Source organism: Fundulus heteroclitus, chromosome 20, assembly GCF_011125445.2.
Source record: "Fundulus heteroclitus isolate FHET01 chromosome 20, MU-UCD_Fhet_4.1, whole genome shotgun sequence".
NCBI lineage: Eukaryota > Metazoa > Chordata > Actinopteri > Cyprinodontiformes > Fundulidae > Fundulus > Fundulus heteroclitus.
The window spans coordinates 2228103-2249518 of NC_046380.1; the positions used below are offsets into that span (position 1 = coordinate 2228103).

At 41.4% G+C, this 21416-nt stretch overlaps 1 protein-coding gene across 1 annotated transcript in view; it reads right to left on the minus strand.

The window, feature by feature from the left end:
• The window catches only part of LOC118567221 (nuclear factor 7, brain-like), a 511141-nt gene that overhangs the window by 127256 nt on the left and 362469 nt on the right, over nt 1-21416 (minus strand). The window lies entirely within an intron of this gene.

The window sequence follows — 21416 nt, forward strand, 5'->3', positions numbered from 1 at the left end:
TTCTGGATTCGAACGTCCGAGCTTCTTTTGTTTAAACATGTCTCCTCTGAAATGGTGCTATATTTATTGAGGATGTCTTTAATAAACCTGAAACACCTCAGGAATGTGTGTCTTTGACGTCTTTGTCCCAAACAACAGCTTTAAAATGGAGAACAGAACGGATTCTTGCAATATTAAAAAAAAGCTCATCATAGAAGCGCAGGACTTTTTATCTTATTATGAACAATCAAGCAGTTTAAACGTGCAGAAAAGAACAGCTTTAAAGGGGACGTATCATGGTTTTTAATGCCTTCCTTTTCACATAGAAATCATTCAGTTGCGGTATATATAAAGAGGAACCGCAATGCTTTGGTCTGAATTAGTTATGCAAATTATCAATTAATGAGTTATTCTAAAGTTTATCAATCTTATCCATCGATTAATGATTAATTGATAAACGGCCATTCTCTTAAAAACCCTAGTGTCTTTATATAACATGAATGGTCTTTTTCTTTTTACAATATGCTGAATTTTAAGATACATATCATTATATTTTAACTGTTTGTTGAGCCACCAGTATTAAATACTGACTGAATAAACAGAAAATGGTGGTTTTCTCACACATTATTAGACTTGAACATATTTATCAAACATAAGAAAACAGAAACCTATTAGGTTAGTGGATAAAAGCAAATACATTGAATAGAATAAAATACTTAAACACTAATAATCCCCAAAAAAAAGCCCTCCCGTGTTTTTAGCATTATGTCTTTTGTCTATCATGATACATTTTTTTGTGTAATGCCCTCTGCTTTTCTGTCATCACATCCTTGCCTTCTGAGCACATGAGTGAGTTTTGCTTGAGAAGCTGACTCTGCTCCGCCATGCAGCCTGGCTGAAGGGGAGCTATTTAGCTGTCATCTTAACTTGTTGAGTGTTTATATTTTAAAAAAAGAACAGCATAAAGAGTATTTTCTCTAAACATTCAGAATAATGCTTGTCTGAATTGTACTTTCCCCACTGACAACATTTAACAATTTTTCCAATTTTAAATAAAATCCCTGACTGCAGTGCGTCCGTACCTGAAAATGTTGTCGGAGGTAAAAGGTTCTGTAACTCCTGCAGGAGAAGGGCGTTTCACTTTGGGACAAATTAGGATCGCTGATTGGCCAGTTAGTGATAAGCCTCCATGATTGATTGACAGGTGGCGTCACGTCACATCCTCATTATTGTTGCCACACGTTCCCGCTTTTTACCCCTGGTCTGAAGTGTGTTTGAGAGCAACTCATGTGCTTCCCACCTGCCCCCCCCCTCCAGGTCGCAGAACATTTCACTCCACCCTGTTCGGCCATCTTTGTAGTCTGCTGGTGGACAGTGTGACGAATCAATCGAACATTTTCACTTATCCCTTTGTGGCTTTGGCATACTTCAGCTTGGACTACAAAATCACAGCAAAAATACATAAATGGTGGATTCGCACAATTCTTAAGTCGAATGAAGAAAATAACAAAATAATGTTACTCTATTGCAGTTAAACTCTGAATAGGAGAAGCAAAATTACACTGCAAGGGTTAAAAGTATAAAGTATTCTAGTAGAAATGCCATTCAGAGAGGAGCCAAGATTGGAAAGAAAGTTGTTGTCAGAAATGGTCATCTGCCTCAATGGAGAATTACAAGCAGCCTCAGTTCCCCACAGATCGCTTATAAATCTCCAGGAATGATGCCGGCTACTTAGGTGTCAAATGTAACTTCATCTTTGAAACAGGCACAAGCCAAAAGTTGCTAGTTTGTTTTTATTGCTTTTTTAAACATATTTCTTGATTGCCGACATGGAAAGAATAGAAACATAATTAACTACAGGCCGGAACACAGGGGCATGGGAAAAGTTGTGGAAACAATGACTTTAAATTGTCTGATGTGAGTAGAAGCTTTTTATTACCACATGGTTTATGGGTCCAAGTTAACAGACTTAATAAAAAGTCTGTTACTAAATTGTACTGAGTGATAAAACAGCCTATGTCTAAAGAGAAACTCTGTAAAATGATTGTTAACGATCACGTCTCGTTATCAGAGGAACCATGGCTACATTGTTAAAGTCTAAAAGAAATAAGTGGTGACTGGGTTTTTATACGCTTTGCCCCAAACCATTTATCCTTTACTCTGTAAGGATCAGGAGCAACGCTAACAGATGTTTTACTGTATTTCGTCACTAGGGGGCAGCAGAGGAACACCGTAGGAACAATATTGCAGCAGAGTGAAGAGCAGACAGCTATTAACATGGTGTTTATTAAGCTGGACTCTAGACTGAGTCTAAAGGTGACTTTAGCTCTGCTTTGGTCTCCACTGAGATTTGGGGAAAATCGACGGTCGATGTTTTTCTGTCTGCAGTTTGGTGCTGGTCAGGAAATGTTTGGAGGATTTAATCAGCTCTCTGAATCAGTGACAAAGGTCACAGCTCTGAAACGGAAAAAAAATCTGGGTTCTTTATTCTTTCTCTGCCAACACAAACCATTCAGAGAGAAACACGAATGGGAACGATGACCAAGGTGAAAACCTGAGAGTTTGCTTTGCTCTCCTGATTTCCCAGTGGGACCAAACAGCAGCCGGTTCCCAGAAAGACAACACCTGCCAGAGAGGAGGCAGAGCTGGTGTCCCAGCGTCGGGCTGCAGGGGCATTGCTGCTTCACTGGGTTTAGTCTGTTTAAATGAAGACTCCTTGTGCTGGGGCTGAGGGGTGGAGGGGAGCAGCCCCACTCAGTCTGTCTCCAGGAAACATATGGAAAAGATCTGCCGGTTGGCCGGGCTTCGTTCTGCCACGTCTCACAGCCACACTCTCACTCTCGCACACTCAGACACAGTCCTAGCCTCGGGGATTTTACTCCTCCTCATCCTCAGATTTTACTCCTCTTCATCTCTCTCCTCTGTTAGTTTTCACATCACTTCCATCTTTCACTGTCCTCCATCACGACATGCCAACCAGCCAATGCTCTGGTTGCACTAGTGCAACAAAATAATCTTGGAGCGATGCTGTTTTTAATTAGAATTGCATATTCAGCTAGTTGCAATCTGCAACTTTGCCAGCAGATGTCACTAAACCCTTCACGTCTGACCTTTAATGCTAAATTCAAATCATTAATATTTTAGAATAGAAATATCCTTTATTGTGCACATGGATAAAAATGATCTAAAACAAACAAACAAAAAAAGAATAGGAAAAAGCAGTTGGGCAAATTTACAACATAAGAAAATAATCATGTACAGTTATTAAAAACAGCCAAAATAACACTCAGAATCAGAAATGTGTAAAGGACTTCTTATCTTATCTAACTGTTCTAGGAACAATATGGAGCTGGAAGTCAAATGGTTAAAATGCCTCAATTTGGTAACAGCAGGAGAAAAACACTGACATTATTTCTGCTTTTTATCTCTTCAAAGCCACTAAAGTAGCTATTACCCTTTTACTTTCCTCTACCATAGAAAGTACTCCTGGGTCAATGTGAGCTTCTGAGCTTTCTGTGTCTCTGCTCTGTCTTCTCTAACATAGAAAGTACTCCTGGGTCAATGTGAGCTTCTGAGCTTTCTGTGTCTCTGCTCTGTCTTCTCTAAGCCCCAGTGGGTGGAGGCAGATGAGCGTTCACACTGAGCCTGGTTCTGGATCTGCTGGAGGTTCTCCTCCCTGTTAAAGGGGAGTTTTCCTCTCCACTGTCGCTTCATGCATGCTCAGTATGAGGGATTGCTGCCCAGCCAATTTTTTTCCATCCAATCCGATTCTGATAACTGGGCTGAGTGTATCAGCCGATACCCGATACCGATCCATGTGCTCCATTGTTGTCCTATGTTTGCTCATCACTGGTGATGACTAGATCGATGTAACTGTGTCGCTGCGTATATTAATAACAAAGAACAAGTGATCGGCATCATTCATCTGATACCCTAATTAGTCAATATCGAAGTCGATATCCAATCTGGATATCAGATCGGTGCATCTCTCCTAAATTGACTTTGGAAAGAGCCTTGAGAAGACATGTTTTAAATTGGTGCTATATAAATAAACTGAATTCAGTTGAATAAACCAAAAACCTCCTCAATCACTCATCAACCCTGAAGAAGTCAAGCTACTGAATTATCAACCTGCTTCTGCCAGTTCAATATTCCTCCCAGCTTCAGATCCAGGCTGGAGCTGCTTTTACATTCAGGAGTTATTATTCTATTGAATAAAAACACACGGTCACATCTATGGATTTAACATGTGCATCACTGTTTAAAGTTAAGTTTAGTCATGAATTAATTGTAGATGATGTTTGCAGAGGTTTCAAAAGTATTTGTTATTATAGATACTAGGGTTTAAAAACACTTCTGTAGAAGCTGAAGCATCAAATCACGCTTTTTACTCATGTGAAATTATAAAGCTGTTTACTTAAAGTACAAAAGTAATTAAAGAATAAAAATACTATAAAAATACCACAGCGGATTATCATGTGTCTGCGGTCCGGCGCAGCGAGGACTGCTCTGGCTCCTACATCAGAGAAACCAAACAATAACTGCATAAACGCCTGGCGTAGCGGAGGACAGCCAGCAGATCAGGGCAAGATTCAGCGGTCCACTGACACATAAAGCGCAAAGGACAACCTTTTAAAGACAATGATGTTCAGAAGGAGGCCATCTTTGTCTAAATAAAGAAACAGACACTGAACTGAGAGAGAAAGTTTGGCAGTCTCAGTTTTCTATAACCTGGCACCAAAACTCAATTCAAAGTAATTACACAATGGGTCTCATGAGGATTCTCATTTAACATGAAAATTTACACCAAACAACAGACTCTAATGACCAAAGGACGAGTTGTGGATTTGTATCCGTTTTGAAATACTCCTAGGAGGATGATCTTCCATGTGCCTAAAATCAGCCGGTTCTAACTCCAGGTTGCCTCCTGGCCAGGTGTCGAAACATATTCACAAAGTCCGGTTGCCTGATTTAAGTCTGTTATAGTAGCTAAACTTCTGTTAGGAGCCCCAAAACGCAGAACATTCCAATAATCTGTTTTCAAAGTTATAAAAGCATGAATTAAAATCTCTACATTAGAGTGGGAGAGAAGCTGTCACACTGGCGATGTTCTTCAGATGACTGAATGTTTTTGAAGCAAATTAAACTTAAGTTTAAATCAAACCTGATGTTGATCTTATGGACCTGATCTGATGATTCACTGCCAGGATTTGAAGTTGGGCTGTAAGTTTACAATAACTTAAACTGATTCAGGTGAAGCAAATGCTCTGCATTTCATGACTTAGAATGTCAAATATAATTCATAATGCATCAATAACTCTGAGGTCATGAGGAGATATGGCAGTATAGAGCAGTGTGTCATCAGCATAAAAAATTAAAGTGATAGTCTATAAAAAGGTTTACTCTACATTACTCCTTGGTAAGTTTGGTGCTGTTGGAAGAATCTAAGAGTCATTGTTGTAAAACAAACTTATGACAATGATTACAGCTCTGACTGTTCCTGTCTCATACGATGTGGTCCACGGTATCAAATGCTGCACTAAGGCCCAGTAATACCTGAAAGGTTTGTTCTGATCCATATTACACATGAGGTTTGTAATCTTTAACAGTTTCTGTGCTACGGTTGGATCCAAAACTAGACGATAGTTTTCTGGATTACTCTCAAGAGTTTAAGTAAGAGTTTAATTAAGAACAGCTTCTCTAAAACTACTTAAAAACAAAGAGATGTGGTCACAGAGATGGAAGGGCTCCATGCAGAAGTCCCCCTTCAAAACCTCCTTCTGCTGTTTCCTGACGACCGTTGATAAATGGCCTAAAATCATGAATTCCCAGAGTACTCGCATTGCATATGAGACAGGACTGGGTCACAGGTCCTCACTAAGACCTAAAAACATATTAAACTAGTTTGGTGACTTGCATTAACTCTCAGATATCTTTGTAGGGTAGATGACTGGCCAGGGGGATCAATATAAGGCTTTTCTGGGTTTTGTAGAGATGTTTACAGTTGTTTTTTTTTTAACCTACAGGATTTTTATTGGAGATGATCTAAGTTCTAGATCAGGGGTCAACAACATGATACCTGCAGACACCAGGTAACCCCCAAGGACCACATGTGGAGTCCTCCAGCCTGTTTAAAAATAGCCCAACCCTCCAATGAGCTGCATCTAAAATGTTATTTTAATTTGTTGCTCTTCCTTTTTAATTATACTTGTGTTAACATATATTTAAAATGATAAATGCATTAAAAACATGTTTATATTACATAAAGTTAAGGTCAGCTCTGACTCTTCTAGTTCAAAGGTTGGAACAGGTAGACATGACACAGTAACAATAAAGTAGCTCTCAACTTCTAAAAGGATGGTGACGTCTGTTCTAGATCAATGATAGCAGGAGTCAGGGTTTGTTTGAAACCAGCATTAATCCTAAGAAAGTACTTTTCCTGAAATCTGCAGATCACATAATGCTAGAGAGCAGAACCTGGATTTGATTCTAGCAATATTTAGGCAATAAAACCCAAATGATAGCAGGTCAAAGGGCATTCGGACAAAGAAGGAGGTTTGTCAGAATGATCAGAGGTCTTCACAAGAATGGAAATAAGATTTTAACAGAAGAAAACAAGACAGAGTACTGAGCATTTTTCTACAAGTTCAAACAGAAAGTCCTCAGCCCAGCTAGGCTTTCTCAACGTTTCAACAGTCTGCGCTGCTTCAGCCAACAAACCCAAACAACTAATGAGCAGAGTCTCTGCAGACGGCTGCAGATGCTTTCACAGAGGAACCAACGCTCAGGATGCCAACATCACAGCAAAGAACGCTCAAAAGTTGGAGAAAATTGGACATTTAGGCTCTGAGAGCTCAGTCAGCACACAGTTACTGTCCAAAAACATCTGAACCGTGGACCACCAACTCCCCAACAACCGAGCCAAGGCTTAATGAGGCCGGTGAAATTAAAATGTTTACAGGCGAGGACTGAGAGGCCTGTTTGTTCACGGGAGACAATCCCAGGCCGGCCTGATGTTTTCTGCAGGGAAAAGATTGACATGAAAAATGAGCAACGACGACGACAAGCCAACGGCTGTCTGGCTGGAGTGGAAAAAACCGGGCTTGTGATGGCCGTGTGGGAGAGGAGCTTGTGAGAATGTGCTGAAACTAAAACACGGCTGTGGGAGGGTATGAATACTGAAGATAATACTGTAAAATCTGGGAAAAAAATCCCTCATTTATCATCATTCAGGTTGCCAAACTGTCCTCTTTTAGTCACACTTGTCTACTGGTGCTCCAGCTTCAACCAAAGTCTGTTTGGCACCAAGCCTGAGAAAAGGAAGAGCTTCTCATCGTGTCTGAGGCTGAGCTGCAGATGAAGGGGATGAAAAGTGCTCTGAGTTTCTGTGACCTTCCAGCCTCAATGCAGACGGCTTCGTTCAAGGTTTATTAAGTCTGATCTGCGTCTAGAAAACAAAAAGTCCCTCAGAGAGGAGAGGAGCAGAGATCAGCTATAAAGCAGGGTTTTTGTAGAAACAGAGTTTAGATCAACTGTAATATGACTATAAACGAGGAACTTCATATATTTTAATTAAGAGCGGTTGGTGGGACTGATGCCTTGCAGCAAAAAGGTCCTGGGTTTGAATCCCGCCCTGGGGTCATGCTGTTTCTGCATGGAGTTTGCATTTTCTCCCTGTGAAAGTGACTTTCTCTCTTGGTGCTTCTGCTTCCTCTTAAAGCCCAACGCCATGGCTGTTAGGCGAGAGAATAGGACGATATAGAAAAAAAAGCATTTCGTTAAAATAGAAATATTGATCGATATCGATAATCATCAACAAATTCAAAACATATATTTTAAGTGCAGCCCTGGCCATTTATGCTGTTGCTTAGCAACCTATTTTTAGACACAGAACACACAAACACTGAATTCAAACTCTTTTCTCCAACTTTTTACCAATTTTTTGTTTCTTTTTACCAAAAAAGACAAAAAACGCGTGCTCTCTGAACTCTTTAAAAGGGGGCGGAGCTTGGTGACGGAGGTTCCTGGGTCTGCGTTGTGATTGGTTGGGAGGATGTAATGATGAAATATTAACCTACATGATTGGCTAGAATGCATAAAACCTGTTATTCTATTGAACTTTTTATTGACCCTTTTTATCTATGATCGATAAATATTGTTATTGAATTATCGTCTAGCCCTACTGAATAATAAATCATTCTTACAGTTGTTGCTAAATTGCAATAGATTTAAAAAAAAAAATCACAACAAATGCATAATGCCTTGAACCCCTAAAAGTCTTTTAATACATTATTTTATTGGAAAAGTGACCAAATGACCGTTTTAATGAGCTATATTTATGTTATAGTGTTACAGACCTTGTCTACAGGTTAATTGTTGTCACTTTTTACTTTTTATTATAATAATTGTAAGTGCTAGTTCTGATTTTTAGATTTTTTCTGCCTTGCTGCGTCCTTCGAGCTGAGAGCAGGAGGCAAAGGAGAGAAACAAGACGTAGAGATCCCAGGATGCATCACTTCCAAAAGTACATAAAGTGTCTTTTCAGTCCGAAGAAACCCAGAAATGATTGTTCTGAGCTTTAAATGGACGAGAGTAAAGGTTTCAGAGATTCTTTACAGATTAACCAGTTTTTAGCTCCTTTCGTTACAGATTTAAATATATCGGCCTTAAACCAGATTGCCGTGAATAAGCTTCAAGGCCGGTGAATATAGCTGAAATGAGAGAAACAGACAGAAATATGGAGACAGCGGGTCAGAGCCAGAATCACAGACTCGCTGTTATTGAAGCCAGTAGTGATGCTGAAGCCAGAGCTTTTGAAGAGCGGTCCAATAAAAAGAGATTTTATCCAGATGGAGCCGACTGCTGAGAGGACAGTTGTGTTCTCCTCATCACAATTAGCACTAAAGGAAACACTCAAGACCACAATGTCCTATTAAACAGACATAATTACATTAACATGGGAACTTCCCAGAATCCCCCAGCCTCCAAAGAGCCGACGCTCGCCACATGAAATAATATGGCAGCTGAGCTGGAACGGCAGGAGGAGGGGGAAGCAAACAGAGCGGGCTACTGTACCACCTGATGCCGCTGTGATCGATTATATCATAATTAGATGGACTGAATCAACTAATGTTCCCAACAACTCCAGGTTCACTGCAAAAACAGAACTAAAAATAAGTAAAATTTTCTTCAAATTAGTGTATCTGTCCTTGATTTAAGCAGGTAAATAAGATGATCTGCCAATAGAATAAGATTTGTGCACTTAAAATAGGAACAATTCATCATCATCTTATTTCAAGTGCATAATGTCTAATTATCTTAATTTAGGGGTAAAAATACTCATTCCATTGGCAAATGATCATATTTACCTGCTCAGATCAAGGACAAAAACACTATGTTTAAGAACATTTCGCTTATTTTTAGATCCGTTTTTGCAGTGTAGCGTCAGCACGGCCGAGGTATCGCTGCAGATCACCAGCCGGCGGTCAGTAACTATTCTATAAAATGCCAAAGCTCTCCATTTAACAACAGTAAGAGCAGAAAGTCTGAGGAAAGCTTTGAGAGATTCGTCACCAGGAGCCGACAGAATAACGTTAGATGCTGCAGAAAACCACATCATGTTGTTCCATCTAATGTAGAACAGATTACTAGATCAATGTGTGCTTCTGTGCTTTTTTGTCTCTCTTGTTGTGTCTCTGTTCTGTCTTCTGTAACCCCAGTCGGTCGAGGCAGATGACCGTTCATACTGAGCCCGGTTCTGCCGGAGGTTTTTCCTTCCCGTTAATGGGGAGTTTTTCTTCCCACTGTCGCTTCATGCATGCTCAGTATGAGGGATTGCAGAAAAGCCATGTACAATGCAGACGACTCTCCCTGTGGCTCTACGGTTCCCCAGGAGTGAATGCTGCTTGTTGGGACTTTAATGCAATCAACTGGTTTCCTTATATAGGACATTTTTGACCAATCTGTATAATCTGACCCAATCTGTATAATATGATTGAACTTGACTTTGTAAAGTGCCTTGAGATGACATGTTTCATGAATTGGCGCTATATAAATAAAATTGAATTGAATTGAATTGAATGTTGTTAGAGGCGGTTCTCAGCCGACAGTAAAATGGATCCGGCTGTCCATTCAGAATCAGAACCAGCCCAACTGGACAGCAAGGTGTGCAAAAAAAATGTCATTTGGTACCTTTGCACCGCTAACATCGCTGCAGTCCAGTGCTGCGCTGCATCACGATCAGTGCCACGGTCACAAGATGGAAATTAATAGCAGGTGTTTAATATCGGCCCAGTAGTACTTATCGGACTGATACGTTATTCTGTAAACTATTGCTTCACAGTTCTGCAGAAAGTAATTAAAGGAAAAGCCGTAGAATGACAAAGGTGGCTCCAAACCTTAGTCTGGTGGCGTACGTGCTGCAGATCTAAGCTTTCTAGGTCTATTTATTAAAGAAGAATCTAATATAGAGTTTAATTGTCTTGGTTGGACCCAAACTGTAAAAGCACCGTTTGAGCCTCTTTTAAACCTGAAACATTCAGAACTCAACGGTAGAAACTGAGGCTGAATTATGGTTCAGATTGAAGCAAAGGATAATTTTTTGAGCTCCTCGGTTCTGGGAAAAGGAAAATGTTCGGAATGCCGGGATAACAGGTCCAGTAGTCATCAGGGGATGGGAGCATCGCTCCAATACCAACGCAAACTGGAACCCAGTCAGCCAGTAATGCTCTCCACATGTTTCAGACGGGCCTGGTCCAAAGCGTCGTGTCCCAGATGACAGTTTAATTGGAGCAGGTCTGTTGTCCAGTACGAGACACAAAGACTGCTGACAGACACAGAATCAGGACCGGAAAAATGAAAGGAGGGGAAAAAAAACGACGGTTCTGAACGGACATCTGTCTCATTTACAACTAGTTTCAGTACCGGTTCTGGTCCGGTCTGCCTACAACCGCAATCATTTTAAGCTCCTAATTTATGTGTTCTGTCTTCTAGATGCATGAATATGTTCGTCCCATTACAGCTGAACCGGTTCACTTCTTACAGACCCGTTTATCGGCCTGCAGGAGAGCTAATAATTCACCAGTCAGTAGGGTTGGCTCGTATAATTTAATATATTAAACCACGTTACTACTTTCTGATATTTTTAGATGCTGCATGTAGCTCAGTGCCTTTTATCTGAGGTTGGCTCCATCAGGTGTTCAAGAGGCATCCAATCAGAAGGACCCTGGAGAAGAACTTTCTGACCAGGACCATCCCAGGCAGTAAAGGACTGACGATGTGGTCACGCAGTGAAAGGAGCTCTTTAAAGAACTTGATCCAGACATTATGGCTCTTCTGAACCTACGTATTCAGGAGTGTGTCTTTCCTCACGGCCGTGGAGCAGAGGAGCAGATCTTTACTCTGACATAGTAGCCGAGGAGGTCGCAGGAGTTTGATTTCCCTGTTCTGGTGTTTTGTTGATCTGGAGAAAGTTTAAGACCATCATGTCCTCTGCAGTATATTGTGAGGATTGGTGTGGCTGTGTAGCTTTTACAGGTTAAAGAGTTTCTGTATAGAAAAAGCAAATAAATTCGAGAAGACATTTCATGCACAAAGCAACTATTTCCTTTCCGTCAAATAATAGGAAAAACAAAAGTTTAACCCACATTTTTAGCAAAAGTCAAGCAAGTCGCAGTCCTCCAAAGGCTGCCCCAATTACAGCTAGTGAATTATGCATACAGCTCTTTAATATGTAGCCGCCTCTTTTTCAAGGGACCAAAAGTAATCGAACAATTGACTCAAGACTGCAAAATAAATAAGAAGACTGCATGGGCTCTTCCCTCGTTAACCGGTCATCAATTAAGCAGTTTAAAGGTCTGGAGGTGATTCCATGCGTTTGCATTTAGAAGCTGCTGCTGTGAACACAACATGCAGTCAGAGAAGATCTCCATGGAGGTGAAACAGACAATCCTGAGGCTGAAAAGAGAAGAAATCCATCAGAGAGAAAGCAGAAATGTTAGGAGAGGCTAAATCATCAGTTTGGTTCTTTCTGAGAAAAAAAGAGAGCACTGGTGAGCTCCTGAACTCAGAGGCCTGGAGGCCCATGGAAGACAGCAGAATCCTTTCCACGGTGAAGAAAAACCTTCACAGCATCCCCTCAGTGAAGAAGACTGTCCAGGAAGAAGATGCATCAGTAACTAAGTCTGCCATAAAGAGACTTCATGAGAGTAAATACAGAGGATTCACCACAAGGTGCAAACCATTAATCAGCCTCAGAAACAGAAAGGCCAGAACTGACAGAACAGAAGCCGCCCGGTTCTGGAAGTGCATCTTTTGGACTGATGAGACTAAGAAAGTCTGGAGCAGAACTGGAACCACTCATGATCCAAAGAAGATTTTGTGTAGAACATGGTGGAGGCAGTGTGATGGTGTGGGGCTGCATGGCTTCCAGTGGCTCTGGGTCACTTGTCTTTATCGATGATGTGACAACAGATGAATTCTGAAGCTTATAGAGATAAACTTTCTGCTCAGAGTCAGCCAAATGCAGCAGAGGTGATTGGATGGAGCTTCTCAGTAAAGATGGACAATGATCCAAAACTTACTGCAAAAAGCAACCCAGGAGTTTTTAAAGCAAAGAAGTGAAATATTCTGCAACGACCGAGTCAATCAGCAGATCTTAACCAATCTGAAAGCATTTTATCTGCTAAAGACGAAACTTAAGGCAGAAAGACCCAGAAAGAAGCAGCAACTGCAGACGGCTGCAGTAAAGTTCTGTTAAAGCGTCACTAAGGAGGAAACCAGCATCTGGTGATGCCCATGGGGTCCAGACTTCAGGCAGTCATAGCCTGCAAATGATTCTCTACTAAATACTGAATATTTTGCCCTGTGACAGACTGGCGACCTGTACAGGATGTACCCCGCCTCTCGCCCAGTGAACGCTGGAGATAGGCACCAGCAACCCCAGCGACCCCATGAGGGATAAAGCGGTTTGGAAAATGGATGGATGGATGGATGGATACTGAATATTTTACTTAGGGTTATTCTTTTTGTCCAGTTACCTTTGAGCCCCTGAAATGAGGAGCGATTGTATAAAAATAGCTACAATCCCTAAATATTTAATCATATATTTTGTTCAACCACTTGAATTAAACCTTAAAGTCTGAACTTCAGTTACATTTTAGTTGTTTCATTTCAAATCCACCAGTACCAACTCAGAATTGAGCAAATTTATTAAGGGACAAACTGTGATGGTTAGATGACTCCTAAACTAAGACTCTAGCGGGGCGTTCATCCTCTATTACCATCTAACATAGAAAGTACTCCTGGGTCAATGTGAGCTTCTGAGCTTTCTGTGTCTCTGCTCTGTCTTCTCTAACATAGAAAGTACTCCTGGGTCAATGTGAGCTTCTGAGCTTTCTGTGTCTCTGCTCTGTCTTCTCTAACATAGAAAGTACTCCTGGGTCAATGTGAGCTTCTGAGCTTTCTGTGTCTCTGCTCTGTCTTCTCTACCATAGAAAGTACTCCTGGGTCAATGTGAGCTTCTGAGCTTTCTGTGTCTCTGCTCTGTCTTCTCTAAGCCCCAGTGGGTGGAGGCAGATGAGCGTTCACACTGAGCCTGATTCTGGTTCTGCTGGAGGTTCTCCTCCCTGTTAAAGGGGAGTTTTCCTCTCCACTGTCGCTTCATGCATGCTCAGTATGAGGGATTGCTGCAAAGCCATCAACAATGCAGACGACTGTCCACTGTGGCTCTACGCTCTTTCAGGAGGAGTGAATGCAGCTTGGAGAGACTTGATGCAACCTGCTGGGTTTCCTTAGAGAGGAAACTTTCTCACCAACCTGGAGGATCTGATGGAAGTAATGAACTTGAGAAGTGTCTTGAGATGACGTGTGTTGTGAATTGGTGCTATATAAATAAAATTTAATTATATTGAATTTAACATGGAGATAGATTGAGGAGGAATTCAGACCAATGTGTTGCCGTTCCACTTTATACAGACCACAGCTGAAGGACTTACATGTGAAAAGGAAGGGTTTATAAGCATGATACGTCTCCTTTACGTCTAGTATAAAGCTTTCCATGAGTACCACCAGCTGAGTTCAATCTTTTTCATGAATCCTATTGTTAGCATACATTAAACATCCAGGTTTAGGTCTTAAACCGTAAACAACAGCACAAACATGCCCAGGAACTCTCACGGCTGGAAAAGCCCCAGATGTGGAGGGCCAAGGTGTTTTTAGTGGGAGGACTGACGGTAAATGTCATGCTGGGATAAGAGTTTCCAGGCTCTGAGAAGCATGAAAAGCTCTTTACAGTAAACACTCAGCTTCCACAGACAGACGCACCAGATCCTGATAAACCCGCAGCGCAACACAACCTAAATCTCCCGGTCAAACTAAATCAAAAATCTACAGCTGAGTTCAATAAAACCCGATGGAGTCGGAGCAAAAAAAAAAAGCTACAGAGACCCAGAAGAGATTAAAAACAGAAACAGAGAAATCCAATAATGCTACAATTGGGTCAACACTCTGGCTCACTATTGTATCAAAGCGGACTAGGAGGTTAAATCAGTTCCAAGCTCTTAACGGCAGCTTTATCTTTTCAGCAATCTATCAGTCTTCCCATACAGAGAACAGCATGTGGGCCGCGATAAAGCCGTATGTCCAACGGCAAACTTTAAATCCCGGCCTTCCTCCTCGTGCATCCCAAACATCTGCTTTGCATCTGGCCGTGACAGCAGGGAACGTGAGGTCTAACACCGCATCCCTACATGAAGTCAAGGCTCCGTGGCAATATGGTGCAAATTAAGCACACAATCTGTCAAAGTAATGACCTACAAAGAAGTTCATTACTTTAAGATCCATGGGAAGACATAAACTGTTAAAAACTATTAAAAAGGGAACAATTCTCCCATCTGAGGAGAGAAATCCCAGGAAAAGAGAAAAATGCAGCAGAAATTCAAGCCTAACCTGTTGTTTGTAAAACTAAAGTGGTGGTCTCCTTCTGGAAGCTGCAGTCGTTCTGTTTTACCCATCAGGCCGTCCTCCGGGACTGAAATTCCTAGGCTGATTGCCAGGACTGGAACCAAGACTCAGCAGAAGGAAAAGAGCTCACTGCTGCGGTAAACTGGCGGACAGAATGCCTCCTCTGGTCCAGGGGACCCCAAAGTCCAAAACATACCGGGAATAACAAAGAGCACTCACAGAAAGTCGACTCAAACAACCGTTTTAATTTAACGCTGTCAAACAGCAGGAGAGGAAAACAAAAGACTCTCTAGGAGACATCTCTGCATATTTCTTGTGGTGCTTTTGATGAACATTTAAAAACCGCATTTAACAGATTCTTTGGCGAGCTCAAAGCACTCCCATGTTTAATGCCGCGTTGAGTCAAATGTTTGGAAACTTGAGCAGTTCTTCATTTTTCATCACACAACAGCACCAGATGGGACCCGACCAGTCGCTGGACTGCTCTGCAGATTTATGTGGTATTCTGGAGGAGATGTGCTGGGAAAACGGAGAAGCAGGTCTGAAATCACCTCCAACAGAAGAAGCGTATCTCCATGGCGTGTCTGAGAAGCAGGAACAAACCGGACCGGACCTGGTAGATGAGTCCAGTTACAGGCTAGAGCTAATTTAAAACCGGTTCATCGATAAGTTGTTACGTGTCGACACAACTTGGTCATCACTGGTGGCAAACAGCAAAATCCCCCAAAACAGAGAGGGACCTTCAGGAAGCCTGGAGACCAGGACCGCTTTAGAGGACCGTAGGAAAGTCTGGTTGTTTGGAACTGGAAACGGAGTCAGAACCGGGTCAGAACTTTTCATGCCACCAGGTATATTGTTTCACTGCAGAGAAACATTGCTATGGTGTTGCACCTGCAGTAAATCCAGTTATGATATTAAAGATGGTTCTGCTAGAGGTGTTTGCTACAAACCCAAACACTAAACTGGGTCCTGATTTCTGTCAGACTCGCAAAAACCAAGAAATAACTTAAACAGAACCAGAACCGGACAACATGAAGCTAAAAGATCTCAAAAAGCAATAAACCAGGTTCTGATCTGACAGATCATCAAGAACACAGACAAACAGTTAGTGACATCCGTCTGGAAAAGAGAACCTCTGTCAGAACCATCGTCCTTAGATGGTACCAAGAAATTATTCCCCCACCATGATGCCACCACCAGCAGCTGGGTCCATTAACACAAGCTGCCATGTTTACACCAAATTCTGACCCAACCACCTGACACAAAAAGAGGCTTTACAGGCCAAGCAGACTCATTTTATACGGAGAAATACGTAGTGAGTTCAATCCAATAAATATGGGATAACGCTCAGCGGGGCGTCCTTTATCATAAATTAATGGACGACTCGGATGCTTTGAGTTGGATGGTTGCTTCCGCCAAAGTCCATTAACTACGGATAATGGACGCCTCGAAGCTCGTTATCCTGCTTATACCATGGGAAGATGGAAATATTAAATCACTTATAAATACTTTAATGTTTTTTTATTGTTAAAATCGTTTTTCACAAGAAACGGCTGAAATAGCTAATATTTCTCATTGTGACGCATTACCAAGGTCACCAGCATCAACTGTCCCTCCGTTAACCGCTAACATTTGAGTTAGCGTAATAATTTAGATCAAACAGGCTATTTGACTATATAACTTTTTTTATAGGTGTCTTATAACAGTTTTTGAAGGACACCCTGCAGCCAATCAGAATCGAGTATTCACCCTGACCCTTGTATAAATCAGGATATTCTGGAAGTCCTTGTTGTAGCAGGTGGGTATTTCCATCATGGCCTCCCTGTTTTCCTCTGACTCGTCTGCTGCTCTCTGAATATTTTACCTTTTTCCAGAACATTCGGTGTAAACCTGGCAGATGATTATGAGCAAACATCCCAGGAGACCAGCAGTTCCTCCGGTAAACCAGCAGGTCTGGCACCAACAACCATGAAACAATTAAATCTCTATTATTCCCCTTTCTGGTGCTCAGTTTGAACTTCCAGCCATCTTCACTACGTCTAGATGCCTACATATATTGAATTGCTATCATACAATTGTGTCTCGATCTGCGTTAAATAATTAAGCGGTGTACCTAATAAAGTGCCCAGTGAGTAAATTTGTCCAGTAATACCAAATTCATTAGTACAATCAGTTTAATGTTCCTGCATCTGGTCCCTGATACCCACTGGTACCGGTACCAGGAGGGATCCAGAGACGTGTTGGACGTGACTTTGCTCGGTTTCTTCAAAAGCTGTGGAAACGCCAGTAGCTGCTTTGTGTTAACGTTTAACTCCCAATCACTGTGTAACGAGTCTCTGAGCTAAAATAAAAACCATCAGTGTTGGGGCTGCAGCTGCTGGCAGTGACCCAGAGCATGCGGGGTGGCTCTGTCACAACCAAAACACACTTTTCATCGCCATGTTAATACATCATGTCAGTTTTGGGCCCGGCCCGGCTGCCTGACTCCTGGCCAGGTGGTCCGGCGTGTCTGAGGCGCTGCTGCGTGACGTCTGGTCCTCGGTCTGAGCAGCCGTCAGGGCGTCATTACTTTTCACTCTCTTCCACCTGTCACAGTAAAACCCAGCTCACAGTCACACAGACCACAGCTGTCAGAAGAAATGAGACGCTAAAGCATTTTACAGTCAGAACCAGCGTGTTCGGATCAGAGTTCAGCATCAAACACAAACATTCAGTCTTTTTAGCCTCAAAACCTTCAGAAAGTCCATTTTATCTGCTGTTGGGAAAGAATTCACTGGACTGATTTAAACTGAAATAATTCACTGGACTGACTTGAACTAAATTGAAACAGGCCTGTTTCAATTTAGTTCAGTCATATATATATATAAATAAATAAATAAATAAATAAATATATATAAATAAATAAATAAATAAAAAAAATATATATATGTATATATATATATATATATATATATTATTGTTTTTCACTCCCCCTGGATGAGCGTGGAGCCACAGTGGATACTTGCTGGTGTGAAGTCATTGGTTTTGCAGCAATCCCTCATACTGAGCATGCATGAAGCGACAGTGGAGAGGAAAACTCCCCTTTAACAGGGAGGAGAACCTCCAGCAGAACCAGAACCAGGCTCAGTGTGAACGCTCATCTGCCTCCACCCACCGGGGGTTACAAGTCCATGGGACGATACACAGAATGTGAAACCAACTGACAACCATATGAGATTGAAGGTTTAGATGAACCTTTTATTTTAACGCTGAATTGAGCTGAATAAAGAATAGAAATGTTAGAAAAAACAATAAATCCCAGAAACATAAATGGTCCACTTTCTTCACTTGAAGAGTCTTCAATCCAGACTCTATCAGAGCAATGATCAAATCTTCCTTAAAACAAAATCTCTGGTGTTGCTGACAGCAGATTATTTTGTCCTATTGCCGACTGTAAAGGAACCAGGAGACGCTGCAGCAGTCAGACAAACACTTGCAGAGTCTACAGGCTTCACATCTGCAGGTATTTAGATGCTAAACGGACCGGCGTTGCTCTGCTCCACAGCTGCTTGGAACGAACTGCTTTCACTGTGACTCACTCTGAAGTCGTTGGTTAAACACTGAGCTCGCCGCTACAAGAATGAGCTTCCTCTGCACCGCAGGGAGCCTGGAGACAAGCCGCCGTTCCTCCACAGCGAAGGGCGTCAGCTGCTGTTGGAGCTCAGATCAGGAGGCCGTTCTGAGCAGGTTCCCCAGTTCGTCCCACTGGGAGGAGAACCAGAACTCCCTGGAGGGTCTACAGGTCCTGATGTCAGATAAACGAACACTGGCTGGGAGTTAAGCCTCGGTGTAATCGACCTCTGATGCACCGGGCAAACTGGAAGACTGGGCAGTGAAACTGGTTTCTATATTAATAACAAAATGATTACAAAAACAATGGAATAAAGGATTTTTAGTATAATTTTATCAGAGTCCCTAAAAAAAAGAGAGACGGAGAAATCTCCTGCAGCTCAGATTTGTTAATATGTGCACCTGACCTAACAGAGCAGGTATTTTCCTAACAAATTAAAACCTTTTGCACCGTAAACGCTGCAGTTATTAGTTTAATTTAGGCCATAATAAAATGTCAAAACAGTGACATTAACCTGCTATTTCAGCCAAACGCACAAATCCTCAGTCAAGCAAAGATGCCGGCTTATTAAAGACTTTTCAGCTTCATGAGGAAAGTCAGAGAAAAAAATCATAAAGCTCCATGTTTCCAGAGAAGCGCCATTACAATATTATTTTAATTTAAAAAAACACATTGTTGGAACGTCATTGGTCAGTTTAGGAAACAAGAACACTAATGAGATTATGTGACGAAATATGAAGGGAAATTAAACCTCTTCCTTTTTGTTACAAAAGGAGAAGGTATGTTTAATTTCATGTGAAACATGAGATTAAACATATGATACGATTTGTTTGGATGACGATTCGATATTTCCCAATATAACAAAATCTGATTGCAACGATTTCAATTCGATGTGATCGATATATTGTGATATAATCTGCCCATCTAACACTATTATTTATGATAACTCACAAAATAACCCAAACATTATTTGACCATTTGATTTCTAAGCTCTTACAGGCATTAGGCATTCAAATCAACAACAACATTCTTCTAATAAATAAATAAATCAAATAATAATAATAATAATAATAGATCATTTGCTCACTTTAGTCTCATGCCTTGTGAATTTTAAAATAAAGACGTATATTAAAAACGATGATATGATTGATATTTTCATTTTGAATCGATGTAACTGGATCGTTAATCATTTAATTGATATATTGATCAGGATCGATGTGTCGTTATAACCCTAGTAGTTTCCCTGCTACACTCCAGTTCAACAAAGGAAACAAACGTGTAATATTTGCATTTTCATTTAGATCATAACCAGGTTGTAAGTTGAGTTTCAAAATGCAAAGAGAGGAAACAGAAAAACTAACTAAACATGTTAAAACTGGACTCAGTGCCTCCAGTTATGGTTGATCACTATAAAAGCTAATTTAGATGTAGTTGATCTAAGTTTGTCCTGCGGGGTAAAGGCAACGTTGCTCCATATGGTGGAGATGCATCATGAAGGGCATCCATGGTCCAGACTGGACTTTCATCTCTATGAACCTCCAATGCCTTCCATCTCTAAACATAATCAGCAGGACTTGGTTCAGGAAAACAAGCAGGAAGGTCCCAAACAGACGTTATGCTCTGAGGAGAAGTAGATGTTCATGAAGCCAGCTCTGGTCTGACGCTCAACCTGAAGCTCCATTGTTGAAGCACTCTGAAAGGAAAAGACTCCCCCAATGTGCCGAGTAGAAAACATCTCTAGGTGGATCTTCTCTCCATGCCGGTATCAAGACATCTAGATTTTTGGTCTCTCCAGAGAATAAAACGTTCTTCTTCCTTTCAGCATCTCATCCTTTGCAAATTCCAAAGGGGAATGTTTGCATCATGGGAGGAGACGTGGCCTTGTAAGACCTTCTCTCATCTTCTAGCATCAGCAAGGGCCTGATTTTGGGTGGAGGATCTGCCGGCATATTTATGGACAGCCCGATGGATCCTCCAGCTCAGAGCAGGAGATGTTTTTGGAGTCCTTCTAGGAAAATTACTCTTATGGCGCCTCATCACAGAAGGAACGCTGAGAAAGGCGTTGCTTGTGCCGCTCATTGCTCAAAGAGAGAAGACAGATTCGTGTGCAGATTGTGACTTTCTGAAGAGCCGATGAACGGCCCGTCTGAGTCTGGATGGTAAACCTCTCAGTTTTCAGGGAACCAGGGTTACCAGTTTTGTCTCCTGTTCTTATTTATTCTTTTTAGACATTTTGAAGTTTGGTTTCAAACCAGCAGCATCAATGAAAACTCTAATACCTGTGTAATATCCTTGTGTATGCAGTGAGTGTCCACTATGCCACTAAATTAATAGGATTACTATGTATTATTTATTATTTACTCCAATTGTCAGCTAATATAAGGGTTTTCCTGTGTAGACTTTGCTTTCTACTATGTAGTATCCCCTGGCTTTAACAGCAGCAGCGTGATACATGTTTGCTAAATGGGATTTGACTTTGAAATTTCAACTAAATATGCGATTTCTACACATCTTTAGAACCCTCACTAAGCCCTTCTTTTCTTTTAACATTTAGTCGGCCATGGTCTGCTAATATTGACGCACATCCAACGGTAAACTGAGTTAAAAGGTGCAAACCAGGACTGCAGGACATACTGAAATTTATTATTCAGGCAGGAGACTCAAACTGTCTCATACACGCACGTCAAGACTGAAAACCAGCTTTTCTCCAGCAGCTGAGAAACTGTTCGGGGCCCTATGCATCTGCTAAATCCGCTTAATGGCAAGTCTCTGGTTTTGGTGCAATGGGTGGGCATCAGGGGAGTAGTAATGGACTGGTTTGAATCCTATCTGGAAGATCAAACCTTCCGTGTCAACGTAAGAGGCC